Source organism: Bactrocera tryoni, chromosome 2 (assembly GCF_016617805.1).
Source record: "Bactrocera tryoni isolate S06 chromosome 2, CSIRO_BtryS06_freeze2, whole genome shotgun sequence".
Classification (NCBI taxonomy): domain Eukaryota; kingdom Metazoa; phylum Arthropoda; class Insecta; order Diptera; family Tephritidae; genus Bactrocera; species Bactrocera tryoni.
In genome coordinates, this window is record NC_052500.1 from 54,834,538 (window position 1) to 54,849,169 (window position 14,632).

Genomic DNA, 14,632 nt, shown 5'->3' on the forward strand with positions numbered 1-14,632 from the left:
TTTTGGACACAAAATTGCCCGATCCTTCAAATGGTTTTGACTAATAACACCAGACTGAGGCTGAAATACCCAATCCACTAAATTTTCATTTAGCAAAATTATCTCTTCTGGTATATTGATTTTCGACTCTGGAGAGAGCTCTCGACCTTCTCCAACACGCAAAAGAAAACTGTTGTATAAGGATTCTTTAGAACGCATATTCGTTGAGAATTTGAGACACCTAAAAAATTTCCAAAGTGAGCACCGTTTCAAATAATTACTAACTATAGCGGCGCGTGAGCTATTGGGCACCGCAGGAAGAACTTGCCTGAAATCACCACCTAATAAAATAACCTTTCCACCAAAAGGTATTTCATTTTGGTAAATATCACGTAATAATCGATCTAAGCAAAAGTAGCATGCTAATTCGGCGAGCATTGCGATTTTCTTCTCTGGCCTTCTGTTCCTCTTCGCGTTCAACCTGTGCCATATGCTTATACTCATTTGCCAAGGGGTTAATATTTGAAAGCATTTCGTGGATTTCTCTCAGCAAATGCCTATCGCAGTTTGAATTATGTTGTGCCCTTATATCAGTTGCTTGAACCATGTCAAGAATAAACAGCTGGGCGTAGGAGGATTCTGAAGGATGATCTGCATGCAATGGACCTACCCTATGATATATTGATCCATGTATTCGGAAGCAATATGGTCCGCGCCCCGTAGGCTCCGCAATTTTCGCTTCGAATGATGCAAAAGCAAACGAACTATTTAGCTGCCGAATATTCTCCAAATAGTGTCCCCGCCAAGAGCTCAAATCATTTTCTGACACAGCTTTCAAAAACTCAGGTACACGTAATTCTTGAAGTTTAACTTTTCCGCCATGACAACATGTCGTAAAGCCATTTCTTACCTAGTAACAATGTCAACCAAATATTAAGACAATAAGTATGTATATACATATATTACGAATATAAAACAATGAAAAGTACAGGTACCTTTTCACTTCCGAAATGTTTTGCTTTACAGTGTAAACATATATTAGTCAAACCCCCAAGCGAACTATACTCCGGAAGAACTACGGAGTTTAGGGCAGCTTTGAAATAACTTGCCATAGATCCTGCATGACTACGGCTCTAATAAAACAGGTCAATTCATATACATACATACATTAACAATTAAAAATTCCCTTTTATCTATAACATTCACCTCTTCTTTTCGACCTGTTAAACTCCTTTTTCGTCTAATTCGCCTTTGGTTTGGCATTTTATTTTTAATAATTAATCTGAATCTGAACTGAAATTCGATGTAGTATGTATGTATTCGCTGGTAATAGCCGCCTTGACTTTTTGAAGAAAACTGAACTGACTCAAAGCTTACCTAACGCAATAACACTTCTAATCAAAATAACGCCGACAACAATATTTCTGTTAGATTTTGCACTAGCGTCTTCGCCCATACATATGTATATACATACACACATATGTTTGTAAGTATGTATGTGTGGATATAAAACAAAGTAGAGTGCGCATGTCAAAGCGCAGTGTTCCTTAGCTCGTACATACTTACATATTCGTGCAACATAGAAGAGAGCGCATGTCAAATGGAAGATAGCGCCTTAGCGCATGCATATGTATGTATGTACCAGTGCACATACCAAAGCACACATTTGTAATTTGTAATATTCGTCATTCTCTTATTGTCATAGATAACTTGATTAGAATCTCTTTTCTTGCTCTCTCGCTTGCAGCTGATCTGTTTTCTGAGCTGGCAACAAAACACAATCAGGGTATCGTATCAAGTTATCTATGCTTATTGTCATTTTGCGCCTTCGCGTATGTGGGTATGTGTGTAACGAAAGCAAATGACAGAAACATTTGTAATTATTCATTCTCTTACATATATGCTCTTTTCTGTAGAAGCGTTGCTTATATTAGCTTATTGTAAAAATTGAAGAACTTTAAACGCAAATATATCAAAAGTGGTTCAATGAATTTAAAATCTGTAAAATTTGTGCAAAGTTTCAGATCGCACACTTTAATTTGATGTATTATTTGTCTCTATACGTTTTGTAGATCTCTGGAAATAAGCGCCTTGTCTTAGAATAATATATAGATTTTGAATCTAGCGCCCCTTGGTGGCGCCTTCAATACATCGGCGTTAGAAACTACTATCTTTATCGATTGTCCGGTAAGAATTTCATGACATTTCATAGATTCGAACTGAAGTTATTGTGTTTTAAGTGTCAGTATGTTTGTGTAATTGGTGCGAAAATGAGCTTCGAACAAACAGCCAACATTCAGTTTTGTTTTAGAATTGGTAAAACTTTTACCGAAACGTTTCAATTGATGAAACAAGTTTATGGCGATGATTGCCTATACCGTAGCAGAATAGACGAATGGTTTCAACATTTTCAAAGTGGTCGTGAGGACATAAATGACGATCAACATGTGAGCCAATCAAAATCCGTGATAACCGGAAATTCCATCGAAACTGTGTTTGAATTCATCAAAAATCAGTCGAAAAGAGTGAGAGTGTTAAAAATTTTTTCAAAAATATTATACCGGCATATCAAGAATACATTTGCTTACAAAAAGCAGTTACCAACAATAACAACAAAAACCAAAATTTCTGCCAAGAACTCAATGCAAATGAAACAGAAATTAACGTCAATTACAAATGCATGCGAGCTTCACGTCTAGTTTTCGTGTGGCTTTTAGCTTCGAAGGTATCGCTAATTAGTTTGATGATGTAATTAACACACCGCAATATTAAATAGCCACACGCGATTAATGAAGTATGTATGTAGTCATCTTGGTACAGTGTTGTGCACATTATTAGCAACGCATTCACAGCGGTTTGCGGAGGAAAATTCGTAACATGTTAATCAGGTGCTTTCAATAGTCAGGTTCCATTCACAATGTGAATATTCTTCATTCCTTAACTCGGCTTTCCTTACAGACCAAATTTATAATATGCAAAAAACCCAAACCAAAAAACTCGAAATATCTCAGTCAAATGAGATTTGAAGAACTATTCAGACGAAAGTATCCGTGTAACTAAAAAGTAACTGCCTGACTATAAAGTTCATGATGCAGCAATATATGCACTTCTTCCAGTCGTTAAACTGTTAGTTAATTGGTACCTTGCACGTGGATTATATCTCGTCCCATTCAAGCTATATAGGACTTTATTTCATAGAAGACAAGACTAAAATTTGAAATAAAATCAAAGAGAGGAGCCAATTTCCAGCTACCTGAAAGGAAGATATCCTTTTCATGGAATAGGTAAGTTAATAATCACCTTTACTTTATACCTTTTAATTTCCCATTGAACATATTTTTTCCGCTCTACCATATGAATTTATTTTGAAGCTCGAAAATGGATTTACTGGCTTCTGGAGCAGTTTCTCGCACCAATATATACATGAAACCTAGATCAGCTATCCTTTGACGAGATTTAGCATTAAAGTCCGAAATGAAAAGGACCTGAATGGATTAGCTATGCAAATATTTTCAAGACAGATCTTAATACTTTGTGGATTAATAACTTTAAATCATATTAGACTGTTGAGAAGCGGATGCCGTGCCTAAAGCACTATCGATATTTTGCACAACACTGTGTAGATGTAAAATAATAATAATTGAAGCGGTGGTAAAATCAAATGATTATTGGTGAGAAATTGCAGAATTTCGACTTATTTCTTTAGCCAAATTCAAAATTTTGTTCACTAAATTCAGAAAATGCTATATGTCAGCTTGATTTAATATGGTAAAAAATGTATATTTCTGTTCTTGAGTCACGCGGTTCTTGTCCCAAACGCTTAATATGTAAAACATTGAAATAAAATATACTACATGCTTGGATATCAACAAACTAAATGCCGTAAGGTGAGATCAAGCGTGCATGGCTTTTACGATGCTACATGGCCACTATTTGTTGTTGCTGTAGTTAACTTACCAGTCAATTGAATTTTGCCCATATTGCTGCTCACAACGGAGTCCTGCGTTAGCTTGTGATAAGTGCGGCAGCGATAAACTTTGTGCGCATCCGTGCGAGTGATGTTGTACACCAGAAGTTCGCCGGTCGGTAGCATATGATTTTTTCCATCTAAAAATACAGAGTAAGGAATTTGGAAATATGTGTACAATGAAACGATAAAACTGGCAAAATGGTTACGGTTCAACGGAAATGTGGTGTGCAAAAATGCATTCGTTTATTTTATTTTGGTGCTGCTTTTATTTGTTGATTCGTTGTCTAACTTTTTCCGCTGGATACTTAACTACAACTGCACACACTCTGCATTCATAATTACTCAGGCCACACACATGTGACACGGTATTTACATAGCTTTGGTCGGTTGTGGCAAAAAATAGTAATAAAGTTTTCAACAAGGATATGTGCAAAGAGTTGGCCCGATGGAGAATGGTCGATAGCCGAGTAAGCGCTTGGTCGGAAGGGGTGTTCCACAATCAAACTCCGAACTCCGGAAACTCGTAGCTCTGGAGACGGAAGTCTGGAAGTGTAGCGCGTAAGTGGAAACCGAGTGTTGACTGCGACTGGCTCGTTTTGCTTTGGTGATGGATGGCGTAGTTCGTTTGGTGTTTTTGACTTATCCTTTTTGATTCACTAAATCTACATATGTTATTTAGAATAATGAAAAGCAAATCGTTGCGAACACTAAATTTTGATAGTTGTTTGACTCCTTTTTTTGGGTTTCCGAAAGTTGTTGGAATTTTAGAACTTTTGGGACCTTGAGGTCATTACCCTATGTTGGTTACCGATAAATTAATTAGAGCATATTTTCACTAACAGGTTACCAACTTCCCTAAAAAAAGTTTTAACTACCTGCTGCGATGTAAACTGTCCACTCAAGGCTTCCGAGGCACACGTAACCAACTTATTTTTCTTGTACGCCCAAACTCATCCAAACAATGTATCCGCGAAGGAACACGTAATCTCCGTTAGGTTCTTTTAATGGGATTGGGCAAGGCGAACAATGTTTAAATCTATATTATTCTGTAACACTCGAGCGGAGAAAATTGATAATACTCATAATCCTTTTTGGGAATTTCTCAAACAAATTTGTTTCAAGCTGATTTTAAACTTGAAGATGGTTTACTAGTAACGGTTCTTCACGGTTATGTTATGAACTTTTTGTAACCAAAACGATTAATTGGGGTTAATTATCATTTTTTGTATGTATGACTTCTCTTATCGGGACTTCACTGTACTTTTAATTAGTTAAGTATATAATTTCACCTCCTTCTAACGATGAATATATATTGAAATTCGGTTCCTACAGCCATGATGTCACCGTTACATACTCCTTAACAAACGACGGTATATTAAATTTAATTAACACATTGCTACAAATAAAATCTCCTGGATTTTGAACTTCCGGTTCGTAACGTTGATTTACAACTACAAATAAAAAGGTAATAAAACAAAAACATTGCAAATTCATTAATTACTTAAATTACAGCAACAAGACATAAAACTATCTGTAAACACATTATTGAAAAAAGTACCGAAACATACATTCTGGTGTATGTATTTGTGAACCCCTGCGAATTCGCTAACTAGTTCTGGCCACATTAATTATTTCTAAAAGCTCGTTTATGGCAAACGCGAAAATCAAAATAAATATTTACAAAGTGCTGACAAGCTTTCTAATGATTACAAAAATGCTTTATGTAGATGCCTTGGAATCAATTTAAAATGAATAGTAATATGCGCACCGTTCCTATGACAGTCGGGTCTACTATACCGAAATTGACCCGGAATTTTTACCGACTATCGACTGTCGATTCGGCAACATTCTTCACGCTTATTTACCTAATACGTTTAAACAAAAACTATTCAAATTTGCAGTCGAATGGGTGAACATCAATCAGAGTAGCGAAGTTAAAGAATTTGCATTCATCTTCAAAATTTGTCTACGGGAACTTACTGGTGCACTACACCGTTGAGGTTTAGTCCATATATTTGCTTGCTATAACTGAGTTCAATTCGTCCATTCCTCTGCAAAAGTTATTGAATTTGAACGACTGCGAAAACTAACGTGATAAATATCAAGACACAGTTCAATTAAGCTCCTTGCAATGTTGTGACTGGATTGGAAATATCATCGGTCCCTTGATAGATATTTCACTTATACACTTCTATTTACTTTGGATGTTTTAGACAATACCTTGGACAATTTCGTGATGATATTTTGACAAATGTAACACATTTCTATAAAAGGACGACATTTTGATCATCAGTTTGTATGACAGCTATATGCTATAGTAGTGCGATGTCGGTGAGCAGTTTCTTAGGGAAAGAAGGACGTGTGCAAAATTTTAGGTCGATATCACAAAAACGGAGGGACAAGTTAGAGTAAATACAGACGGACATAACTTAATCAGTTCGTCTTGCTGATCATTTATATATATACATATAAATATATATACATTTGGTAGGATCTCGTTAGAAGTAGTGAAAGAGGACAATACAGAAGTTAACATTTATTTTGGGAGTCTGAAGAAACCTCATAATTATGGAGAAACTGATCCATCACTTATAAAAACAGCTCCGTAATGTACCCAAAAATATTATACAAGTACTACGTGCCTCAAATAGTTTATTGAGACCTTCTGAAAATCTAAATTCTTGTATTAAAAGGAACAAGCGATAATACTTATTTGTTAAAGACTGTTCTGCTTAACATTTTGAGCCCTGTTAACCTTATTTGCACACACTCACATATCTGTGCATATGTGCAACTAACACTAATCTGCAAAATGCAACTGCTTGGGTAAGTAAATATTACAATGTTAGCCGTTTAGAATGCTTGAAATAAACCTTCAACTCGGCGGCGGGTACAAGAGTTCACAGTTAACAACCACTCCTGCGGCTCTGGTAAATTGCTCTTCCTGCGGTTTCATCACACAAAATACTAAATACGTACGTATTGTAAGTGCACTTATTAGTTTTCTTTTATTATTATACCCTGAACGGGGTATATTAAGTTTTTCACGAAGTCTGTAACACCCAGAAGGTACATATATAAATGATCAGTATGTTGAGCTGAGTCGATTTAGCCATGTCCGTCTGTCTGTCTGTCTGTCCGTCCGTCCGTCTGTCCGTATATATACGACTAGTCCTTCAGTTTTTAAGATATCGTTTTGAAATTTTGCAAACTTCATTTTCTCTTCACGGAGTTGCTCATTTGTCGGAACTGCCGATATCGGACCACTATAACATATAGCTGCCATACAAACTGAACGATCGGAATAAAGTTTTGTATAGATCTCTTTCACATTTGACAATGTATCTTCACAAAAGTTGGCACAGGTTATTTTTTAGGGTAACAAAGTAATCTCCGAAGAAATTGTTCAGATCGGTAGTTACTAAAAGAAATGCACCTGTGAAGGGTATATCAGCTTCGGTGCAGCCGAAGTTAACGTTTTTTCTTGTAATTTTACTTTTTTCTACGAATGGTTGTGTTTCGGCAAGGATTTGAACAAAATTCTAACTGTGGCAGTTCTGCAACGTTTTGTGAAAATTGTGCCAATGCCAAATACCAAACGTTAAGATTACAAGCACTTGCATTCTCATACTATAATCATGCTAATGTGTGTTTTGGAGCGTATGCTGCTGAAATTAAACGCACATCCAAGTGTAAGTATGTAAAAGCTGCACTATAAGTTGTTGGACAGAGATGGTTAAACTAGAATACTCTTGGAAATCTAAGCTCATAACTTAGTTTTGAATAGGATTACTCTTAAACATGTCCTTGAAAGCCAATTCAACCTCTCTGTGAGATACGAGTAGGAAAATGTATCTCTGAATGTATCTCATACAGTAATTTATACACTAACTACCTTAGTTTTAGTCTGCCTGTATATGGTGGAAGATCTGTTGCTGAAATGTCGTCTGCATAAGAAAGGGATTTAACGAACTAAACTATTATTCATACTTGTGTATATTATTTAGCGACATTTAGAACTGAAACTCTACCACCTTAAGATGCTATGACTGGTGGATGGAAAAAATAATATTGATGGGGTATAGTCAAGCTTCTGAGTAAGCAGTTAAAGTCGTATGGCTACACTTAATTTCTACTCTTGCGTTCTCGCCAAGCACCCGGTGAGTGTGTGCAACGCTTGTGTGTAGCGTGGGGTCGCGACTGAAAGGGAAGAAACTTCAGTGTTCATTAATTGTAGCGTCAGTTTATCAAAGATGCGGCTGCGAGCGACTCGCTATATACTATTCTAGCGAGGTTATGCGCTGGGCTTGGGACCCGCCACATCTCCATCTTTCTGAACGGTAGTGAAATTGTAACATCTGCAGATGGCGAACCCGTGTACCCGATCGATGACGAAGGAATAGATATTTCATTGCCCGACTTTGACGAGGTTCGAATATCGATTAACCGCCTGAAGAACAACAAAGTGACAGGCGCTATTCAAATACGGCGTCGAAGGACTGATAAGGTCTTGCATCAGCTTAATTGCAAAATATGGATGAAAGCATGCCCGATGATTGGAACTTAAGTGTGTTCGAGAGAAAAGTTTTGCGGTAGGCTTATGGTCCTTGCGCATAGGCAACGGCGAAGGAGCGATCATCTGTACGTCATATACGGCGACGTTGGGATATTTTAGTGAGACGCGGCTACGCTGGTTAGGTCATGTTATCCGTATGGAAGAAAACACTCCAGGTTTGATGGTTTTATATTCAGTGCTCGCTAGTTGAAGCAGAGAAAGAGGAAGACCCCCACTCCGTTGGAAGGACCAAGTGGAGAAGGACCTGGCTTCGCTTGGAATATCCAGTTGGCGCCAAATAACGAAAAAAAGAAACGACTGGCGCGATGTTGTTAACTCGGCTATAACAACGTAAGCGGTATCTATGCCAATAAAGAAGAAAATCCCCTCACTTTTTGAGATATCGATTCAAACGTCCTTTTAACCGGCGGTACCGCTGATTCGGACCACTACAACATTTAGCATAAATTGAAAGCTTTTGAAGAAATATTTTCAAAACATTCGGCATCGCTTATTGCCTGAGGCAATGGTACAATCTCCGAAGAAACACTTACCATCCAAACTGAACGGTCGGGTTCTAGTTGTTCAAAGAACTTACAATCTTATTAGAAGTCCTGTTGAAATTTGGATCAAGAATTACATTTGATAAAACTGATCAAAACCTTTATATTGGTCATTCTGAAGTTTCTCCGTTTTCTTTGTTTTGGCCATCCTCAACTTTGTTACTTTCCATCTAAGCCATATGTACTCCATTCTTACGTAATTTTGACTATATGCAGCTTTAGAAAACTCTCCGTCACCGCAGCAGCATCAATTTTGGCCGTATTCGGACTATAGTCAGAAATATCAAACGCTGCAGCAATGCACTCTTCCCATAACAAGTAACGTCAGCCCAACGCAAACACAACAACTCCCGCGTAATTGCATGTGTGTATATATATACATATGTATGTGTATGCACATGCGAGGATATATAAACACAAATAGCGCAGAACCTAATTGCATCCTTGCACGTTTCGAGGCGGCCAACCGAACGACCAAACGACATGTGAGGCAAACTCACATTTCTCGCTGGTAATTTGAATTTTTGGCTCGTCAACTGCAGCAGCAGAGCAATAAAAACCGCACACTGTACACATAACAACCACCAAAAAGCTAAAAAAAACGGAAAACCGTATCACAATGTGAACGAAAATCACTGAAAAGGACGCACCGAGAACGCATAATATCGTATGTACGCCTACTATCAAGTTCTGCCCACTTGACCACCATCACCGCTGTCGCCATCACAGCGCTTCACATTCGTCGGGTCTGTTTTCAGCATACAAGCGGATAGGCGAGCAAAAATCTTCACTTACCAACACTTATAATGCAGCATATACGAGCGGAATCGATAGCCCAAATACCGCTACAGATTCTTAGTACCGACACTGACGAAGCGAACTCCATGTTTATTTTAATAGCATTTAGAATATGTCGCGGCTGCTGTGTGATGAAAGGAAATGTTGTATTTTCCCGGCAAATCTGAACAATAGAATGTGGACTGCACTTTAATGAATGCCAACCAGTTCTAAGATGCAATATGTATAGTCTATATAAACCGACTAGAGAAGGGTAGGCCCGGAGCCACATTAGTCAATAAGGTGGACTTCGTTTTATATCCAGTTGAAGAATCATTGGGCCAAACATATCGACATAAAAGAGACATATCATGAAAAATAATTTGAAATTTTTAAAGTGTACATAGTCTACGTACTTAACGGACTACCCTCGTTAGTGTTTGTGAGTAAAGAGTAAAAGGCTCTACATTTATTCTGGCAATAACACCCCAAGCGAAGTGCTCGGTGTGCTCTGCTCGACGTAGCTATTCTCCACTATATTCTCTCTACATACACAATTCGACAGTTTTTGCTGCACAGTTCGGTAAAATTGTACCCAGAAGCAGCGAATGCTCTCTTTTCGTGCGGAAGTCTTCGACTAGTACGATTAATGCATTCCACATAGCCGCAGCGGTGTTGCATTAATGTTGTTGTTTAAATATTTTTGTCAAAACAAACCCAAAGTACCAACAATGTAATGCGCACAAAAATTGAAGAAACAGATAAGCAGAAGAAGTGTGAATTGTGGTAAGTAGCACGAAGTTATTTCCACCGGTTATGGTCATAATGTTGTGCATCCAAAGCCTCGCAAAGCTTGAACGACTGATATGTACATAAGTATTGCTTTATTTCTATTTTATATTTGTAAAGAAAGTACTTTTGTCACAACAGTCGGTAAATTCAGCCTCCACAAGGAAACATCCCCAAATGGGTTGAAGCTGATCAACTTTGTCGTGGCCCGAAATATGGTTATCTGTAGTACTAAATTCCAACACAAGAAGATACATCGAGCCACCTGGCTGTCTCCGGATCGAAAAGCCACCAACCAGATCGATCATGTTGTGATAGACGGAAGACACGTCTCCAGCGTTCTAGACGTGCGTACGCTCCGAGGTCCTAACATCGACTCGGAGCACTATCTTGTTGCAGCCAAGATTCGCACCCGCCTCTGTGCAGCAAACAACGCACGTCAACAAACACAAGGAAGGTTCGACGTCGAGAAGCTGCAATCCAACCAGACAGTCGAATGATTTTCTACTCGGCTTGCGCTCCTGCTCTCTGAGAGCACTCGTCAACAACTCCGTATAAGGGCACTGTGGGACGGAATTTCAAACTCCTTACGTACAGCTGCAACCGCAACCATTGGTTTTCGGAAAGTGCAAAAGAACAGATGGTACGACGAGGAGTGCCGCGTCGCAGCGGAGAGAAAACAGGCTGCCTACCTCGCAACGTTACGATCGACCACAACTCATGCGGGATGGGATAGATACCGAGAGTTGAAGAAGGAAGCGAGACGCATTTGCAGACAGAAAAAGTGAGAGGCCGAAATGCGTGACTATGAAGGGCTTGATAAGCTGGCCGAGAAAACTAATGCTCAAAAATTCTACGAAAAAATTCGGCTTCTAATAGAAGGTTTGAAGACCGGAGCATACTCTTGTAGAACCCCCAAAGGTGATCTAGTGACCGATGTCCAGAGCATACTAAAATCATGGGAACTCTTCTCCAGCCTGCTGAATGGCAGTGAAAGTACAACGTCAGGAGAAGGCGAACCCGATTCCCCAATCGATGACGATGGAGCAGACGTTCCATTGAACGACCATGAAGAAGTCCGAATAGCAATCACCCGTCAGAAGAACAACAAAGCGGCGGGGGCCGATGGGATGCCGGCCGAGCTATTCAAACACGGCGGCGAAGAACTGATAAGGAGCATGCATCAGCTTCTTTGTAAAATATGGTCGGACGAAAGCATGCCCAAAGATTGGAATTTAAGTGTGCTATGCCCAATCCATAAAAAAAGAGACCTCACAATCTGCGCCGACTACCGTGGGATTAGCCTCCTCAACATCGCATATAAGGTTCTATCGAGCGTATTGTGTGAAAGATTAAAGCCCACCGTCAACAAACTGTTTGGACCTTATCAGTGTGGCTTTAGACCTAACAAATCAACAACCGACCAGATATTCACCATGCGCCCGTGAAAGGAGAATCGACACACCACCTATTCGTCGATTTCAAAGCTGATTTCGACAGCACGAAAAGGAGCTGCCTTTATGCCGCGATGTCTGAATTTGGTATCCCCGCAAAACTAATATGGCTGTGTAAACTGACGTTGAGTAACACCAAAAGCTCCGTCAGGATCGGGAAGGGCCTCTCCGAGCCGTTCGATACCAAACGAGGTTTCAGACAAGGCGACTCCCTATCTTGCGACTTCTTCAACCTGCTGCTGGAGAAAATAATTCGAGCTGCAGAACTTAATCGAGCAGGTACAATCTTTTATAGCAGTGCACAGCTGCTAGCATATGCCGATGATATTGATATCATCGCCCTCTACACTCGTGCCGTTATTTCTGCTTTCTCCAGACTGGACAAGGAAGCAAAGCAAATAGGTCTGGCAGTGAACGAGGGCAAGATGAAGTATCTCCTGCCATCAAGCAAACACTCATCGCATTCGCGTCTTGGCTCTCACCTCACTGTTGACAGTCATAACTTTGAAGTCGTAGATAATTTCGTCTATCTTGGAACCAATGTAAACACCACCAACAATGTCAGCCTGGAAATCCAACGCGGGATAACTCTTGCCAACAGGTGCTATTACGGACTGAGTAGGCAGTTCAGAAGTAAAGTCCTCTCTCGATGAGCAAAAATTAAACTCTAAAAGTCACTCAATATTCCCGTCCTACTATATGGAGAAGAGGTTGGACGATGACAACAACTGATGAGTCGACGTTGCGAGTTTTCGAGAGAAAAGTTCTGCGAAAGATTTATGGTTGGCGCGTTGGTCACGGCGAATATCGCATTCGATGGAACGATGAGCTGTACGAGATATACGACGACATTGACATAGTTCAGCGAATTAAAAGACAGCGGCTACGCTGGCTAGGTCATGTTGTCCGGATGGACGAAAACACTCCAGCTCTGAAAGTGTTCGACGCAGTACCCGCCGGGGGAAACAGATGAAGATTAAGACCTCCAATCCGTTGGAAGGGCCAAGTGGAGAAGGACCTGGTTTTGCTTGGAATAAAGAAGAAGAATATGACAAAAAAATGCGGCAAAAACAAATGGATAAACTGCACAAAGCCCGGATCAATAAAGATTGTATATTTTTTACAAAAATACTTGGCCCCTTGCTTTATTTTGAAAATTGTTAACCCAAGAGGCTTGAATACCACAGGTTTTTGAACAACTACTATCCGGAAGTCTATTTATTACTCTTAGAATTATGTGCGAATGGGTTAGAGATGGATTTGATCCATAATATTCGAAGCATAGAGCGAAACTTTGACTCAACACCAGATATTAGAAGATAGACAAACCAATAACTTAAATAACCAAACGTGATCCAAACGAGGCTAATGCTTAAAAACCTGAAATCCGAGTACGGATTGTATTGAATTTAAAAGTCCCTGTTCCAATAAAAATAAGTCTAAGTCACTCATAATCAATCCCTTTCGTCTACATACGTTTTTAGACTGCCTACAGTAAATTTTCTTAGAAAACCCATTTAGATTTTTCTGGCTTATCAAGAATCTTTGACGGTACAAGATGAAGGTCGCATTTAAGGTGGGTCAAAATCTGAATTGTATTAATACCAATCACGCACAATATTGCCTCCGTTGTCCAAGCTAGAGTTGACGGTAAAGAAAGTGGTAAACAATTTTTTTTAGGAAAAACTTGTGAAAAATGTCTTTCCTGGCTTTTTGTAAGTACGGATAAGGGAACTTTCAAATATACTCCTTCTTCCCTTTTTCCTAATTTCAAACATAGCTCTTTACATACGCAAACAAACGCAGCTACAATATCCACAATACACAAAACCGAATTTGGACTAATAAATATTGGTGGCAGGAAATTTTGCCAAACCAAATTGTGGTATAGCCCTGGTAGTTCTATATGGCTGAAATTGGGGGCTCAGCAAACCACTACTGCTTGATTTTAGAAGAACAAAATACCACTCGGCAAGTTTGTATCCAAATGTGTGTAATCAACATGAGGGTGTATAAGTGTTTTTCTGCATTTGAGCCCCTGGATAATAAAACCATTTGCAAAGATACTGCAACTGGAGTTGGCGTTATACGTAATTAAAAAAAACACGGAGAGAAGTATAGTTGCCACACAACAACAACAGCAAAGTGTATTACAGCAAACAATAGTATGTCAGTGTGCGCGTGTGTATAGATTGTATGTGAAATTTCGAAGCTGTCAGCCTTGCAATTTTCATTTCCACTCATCGACTGATTGAAGTGTTGCATGAAAGCTTCCCAGCGTGTGTTTGTGTGGGTTGTTAGGTTTCACTTCGACGCAACTCGCCTTTCTCCGGGCATAATTTTTCTGTTTTTCCTACCTACACTGGCTCAATTTTCGGTTTGACATTTACCATTATCAGCCCGTAGCGTTCCCTCTGCCAGTTTGTAGGCATACAAATTGTATGTCACGTATACGCAGTGGGTTGCAGACATTGAAGTCTACCTACATATGTTTGTCACGTTATGTGGGTGTATAAATGGGTGGTAATGTATTTTTAAATGAAAG

General features: G+C 39.2%; 1 pseudogene; it reads right to left on the reverse strand.

The window, feature by feature from the left end:
• Positions 1-14,632, reverse strand: part of LOC120768762 — a 136,499-nt pseudogene that overhangs the window by 15,412 nt on the left and 106,455 nt on the right.